The 5,040-nt window shown below is 43.6% G+C and overlaps 1 pseudogene; it reads left to right on the forward strand.

Annotated features, from left to right (window-relative positions):
* The first annotated feature begins 214 nt into the window (after positions 1 to 214).
* On the forward strand, positions 215 to 4,242 carry LOC123172363 (uncharacterized; annotated as a pseudogene).
* The last annotated feature ends 798 nt before the right edge of the window (positions 4,243 to 5,040 follow it).

Consider the following 5,040-nt stretch of genomic DNA (forward strand, 5'->3'; position numbering starts at 1 on the left):
CGGTCCAAAAAATCTTTGATCCCCTTTGCATTGTGTGCAAAAAAACCATGGGTTCATCAATTTTCGAGTTTCTTTTTTTTTTGTTGTTGTTGAGAATTTTCGAGTTCCTTTTGTATAAGTGCAATTTCGGCCGGTAATAATAATATAATAAAGTGAAAGGAGCTGGACGTGCTCTTCCTTTTGTTCGGCCACTGACTGTTCCCAGTGGGTCCCACGGTACAGAAACCCCAAGACTCTCATGGCTCCGTCCCCTTCCACCCCATGGAGATATCGATGGAGCAGAGCACCAAGCCCGTCTCCTTGACTCAGCCGATCCAGCTCGCCTTCCCCCCTCCCAAATAACCAAGCAGATCCACTCCTCCTCCTCCGCTGGACCGCATTTGGGCGCAGAGCCAAGGCATCCGGCCGATCTGTCCTGCGGCTGCGGGTGAGGAACCCTCTGTTTCTTTGAATTAGAGTTGATCTTGCTCGCCTCAAACATGCGACCCCCGCTGGTTTCTTCGCAGAGCTCTGATCTTCCATCTTGTTGGGAATTGGCAAGCATGGCAGGAAGTAGGCTGGTGGGGGAGTGAGAAGGGGAAGCGGAGAAACAAGGTTTGCTCCATGTCTTCTCTTCTCTTCCAGATTCTTTGTTTCCAGATGATCTCTTCGAGATTTGCCAACTGTTTCTTCTAAGCATTGAGATCTCAGAGCTCGCTCATCCCACAGCACTCAGCTTTACAGTAGTACTAGTACGTTGAACAGTAAAACAGAGATCCCCTGGCATTTGCTGGTCGTGGTTATATAATGTAGATACGATCTGTCGAGGCTAGGCACATCTTTCAACCAAAGCAACTCTTTGAGACAGTCAACTTACACTTGTACAAAATCTGCTCTCCCAAATATTCTGTTCTCCCAAATACAGTAAGTTAAACAGTCAAATATTCTGCTCTCCCAAATGGCCAAATTGCAAGCAACATTTTCCCCGCCGAACAGGCTCGTCTTCGCTTGGTGAACTACTGAACAAAATCTTGCAGGAAATTCAGGACCGTAATAATTTGCGAGTCTACCATGAAATTCAGCAAATGAATCGACACAGCAAACATGTATGAATCAACGCAGATGCTAGATTTTGCGACCAGTTTATTTAATTTGCGCACTGAAATATATGGGATGCTCATGACTGCCTGCATGACAGTAATGTTAGTACATTTGCCGTCAATAGTGCTTTCCTCGGTCATCACTGCTTTACATTTTACCACTTGTGTTAAGTGAAGAGAGTTCATGGCTGGTGCTCTAGATTGGAGAGTCTGTCAAGGCAAAGATAACAGTTAGTAGTATCTCAATTGTTAAAGAGGGATAAGTTGGCAATCTAGCAGTCAACTTATGGTAGTGTTGACTCGCAGATTACTATATTCATGGAATGTGTCAAAAAAATGTTACGAACTTCTTCAATGTCATCTGCGTATGGTTTTCATTTTTTTCGATAAACCATCATGGTCTGGTTTTGACTTACAGATTCAATATAATTTTGTGGTATATGGAAGAACAACACATCAATGCAATGAAACTTCATAACCATCAGCATACTTTTTTTCCTTACTGTTTTGACATGGTTTCTCTGGTGATCTATGTGCACAGTTTGATCCAGTGAAGTTGAGGAACTTGGGCCAGCATTTAAAAGATTGGCTCTGTAACTTCTGGTAGTTCCTCTGGTATGAAGTTTGCTATTTTCATACCCTTGTTGCTTTTATTTGCATCTTTTTAGTTTTTTTCTTAGATGGAAACCTTGCAGATAGTCAACAAAGGCACATTCCAGTATGGTTTGGTTTTCATTTTTATTGGGCCAGCATTTCATCTGCCTATGTTTTCATTTTTATTGATAAACCACCATGGTCTGGTTTTGACTTGCAGATTCAATACAATGTTGTGGTATATAGAAGAATAACGTATCAACTATCAACGCAACGCAAATACATAACCATTAGCGTACCTTTTTCCTTACTATTTTGACATGGTTTCTCTGGCCATCTATTTCCACAGTTTGATCCAGTTAAGCTGAGGAAACTTGGGCCAGCGTTTTAAGAAGATTGGCTCTGTAACTACTGGTAGTTCCTCTAGTATGAAGTTTTCTATTTTCATACCCTTCTACGTTTTAACCATCTTTTTAGATACTTTTTAGATTGAAACCTTGCAGAATAGTTAACACAGCCACATTCCAGTATGGTACCATAATCTTGAATAAAAGATTTAGCTAGTAGATATTGAGCTGTGCGATGGAAGTGTCTCTTTTCAGTATTTTTATACTCAACAATTCCATTCGGATTTCTGCTGCTGCTTGGTCTAACATTGTAGCTTCATTTTTACATGACCAGACTACTTTCTGTTTGCAATATCCAGCCACACTATTCTGTATATCTTCAGTTGTAAAAATCAAGGGTCTGTTCTGTGTCATCTTAAGAGTTTACTGAAGCTAGATTATTCCAGAGCTCGAATTTTAGGTTTTTTTCCACGGTTAAGACGAATTATGCAAAGCTATGCTTATTTTAAAGTACCTTCAGTGTTTTATCTTTTAGCTCATGAACTAGAAATAGAGAATGCTCTTAGTTAGAGAGCCTGTCAAGGTAAAAGTAACAGTGGTCTTGATTCTTAAAAAAGGGAAGCCTTAAATGATTTGTTTTCCTTGCTTCTTTCTGGTTTCTTTTCCCCTTCGGGGTAAACTGTCGAATAGATGGATATAGCTTCAGCTTCTTTTTTTCCTTATTTTTTGTGAAACAAGCCTTAAATGTATCAGCATTGCCAGCTTCAGCTTCTTTTTATTCCTGAACCACTGTTCATTAATCATTGCTCACACATTTTTACTATTTTAGGCCACACAATGACTATAATAGATTTCATAGAGCTGAGTGATGATAATATTATTGACTTGAGCAGCGATGAGGAGACTGTTCAAGAGAATCAAATTGCAACTCAAGATCGGGCAACGATGCTTGATAAGCGGGGTATGTTTGTCCTAGCTGGTGAAGGTAACCAAGATGCGCAGGCTGTGTTTGTTGCAGCCACTAAAGGAACGCAAGAGGCTGCTGAGTCCGGGCAGGCTTTGGAAGCCACCACATCGTCCCTGACTACAGAAAAAACACCTTTTGTTGCAGCTAGTGAAAGAAGGCAAGATGTGCTGGCTGTGTTTGTTGCAGCTAGTGAAGGAAGGCAAGATGCTGGTGAGTCCGGAAATGCTTTGGAAGCTACCCCGTTGTCCTTCGTTACGGAAGAAACACCTCTTGATACGGCTACATCACCGAACTGTCATCGCTCTCCAACATCAGCGTCATTCCCTAGTAAATTCATCTCTACCCCTTTGTCATTACAGTTGTGTGTTTATCATGCGAACAATCCATTCAAGCAAGCATTGCAACAAATTCCTATTATTTGAAGTTTAACAGTGGCCTTCCTGAGAAAATGTTAACGTTGACCTGCTGCAGGCCCGACTTTCACCACTCCGAAAACTCGGACTTCTAAAGGTGGCGATGCAGAGGCAGTGAGAGTGAAGAGGAATTATCGTAAGAAGAACTACCATACCGACACTCCAAGGAAAAGTCCTAGGCTTATAAGATAGGCACCAGTCCTGTCGAAGAGCTGGCAGCCGATCAGAAGAGGTCTCGCACGATCGAGCCAGCAGAAGAATCAGCCGCCTCCACCGACAAGGCAGGACCTGCGAAACTCTCTCTATCGACCCCGCAGACTAGCTGTAGTTGACTGAATATGGTACCTGATTCCACATGGATCTGTCTAACTTGTGTTGCTGTAGACCTGTCTAATTTCGGAAGCCAGTTATCTCAGAATTGTTTTTCCGTTGTATTCGTCGAGAATGTAAGCTGTGGATGAACCTGAAGAAGGCATAGCATCTGCTGTTATTTGGGGGCGTAGAGAACTTCTTGCCATGCTGGACCCAATCTGAGATGTAACCGAACAAATAGACTGAGACTGAAATGTACGACAGCATCTGCGTTGTGAAATTTGCGAAAAAAGCGAGATAGGAGGCTGAAGCTATAGTTTAGCTCTGTTCACAGATGAATGTACATTCAGCTGTGAAGTCTATACAGCATCAGAAGTGCTACTTGCTTGGCTTGCTGTGGTTCAAATAAAAGATGATGGTGCGCTCGGATTTATTTGAATCAATATAAAGTTCTTTTAGAACAATCAAGTCCAGGTTGCTCAGAAGAAGAAGAAATCACACCAGATTTGATGTTAACTATGAAGAGAAAAGTGCAGACATGCCATGACCAGCTATATATGGCTAGCCTAGATATGCATGTAACATAAGTGCAAAACACACAAAGATAGCAGGCAACAAGAGTTAGTGAGGGTGCAGAACTTTCTTAAGAAGATTTTATTTTCGTTAACTCTAAGTGGACCGTCTCAAACATTTATTTTGAGACGGAGGGAGTATGTTTTTGTGAGGTCGCCATGAGAGAAGCTGACAATGCAGGAACTGACTCTAATACACTCTTGTGATTGCTTGGTTAACTCCTTTCAACTTCGTGGCTTTGATATTTAGAACACTTCTTCTTCGGTACAACCCCCTAAATACAACAACGACTGAGATCGCTTCGTACCCCTTCATTAAAAAGGGTAGGATTGTCCGAGCACTTAAAAAGCCGCCGCCCGCGTGACGGGGCTGTACCCGCCCGTGCGACGGGGCTGTACGTCGACTCCCCGTACACGCGGCCATCCGTGTACGCACGACGACGACCAAAGAAAAAAAAAAGACGACGCGACCTGTCGAGCGACGTACTCGTGACGACGTGGCGTCGGCTTGATGAAAAAAAAACAAAAAAAACACGACGTGACGTGTGGGACGGGCGGTTGCTTGCCGTCTAGGCGTCGGTCAAGGGCGGTTCCCGAGGCGGCCGCCGGCCCGATGCGCCATTAATGTCGGTGTTAAGTCGGGCGTCGTTCACCTACCAGACTGCCTCCCCCACCAACCGACGCCCGTCTTTAGAACGCCGCTCCTCTCACGTCTGCCTTCCCCCACTCCACTCGACGCGCCTCCCTCGCCCCGCT

This window comes from Triticum aestivum, unplaced genomic scaffold, assembly GCF_018294505.1.
Source record: "Triticum aestivum cultivar Chinese Spring unplaced genomic scaffold, IWGSC CS RefSeq v2.1 scaffold22142, whole genome shotgun sequence".
NCBI lineage: Eukaryota > Viridiplantae > Streptophyta > Magnoliopsida > Poales > Poaceae > Triticum > Triticum aestivum.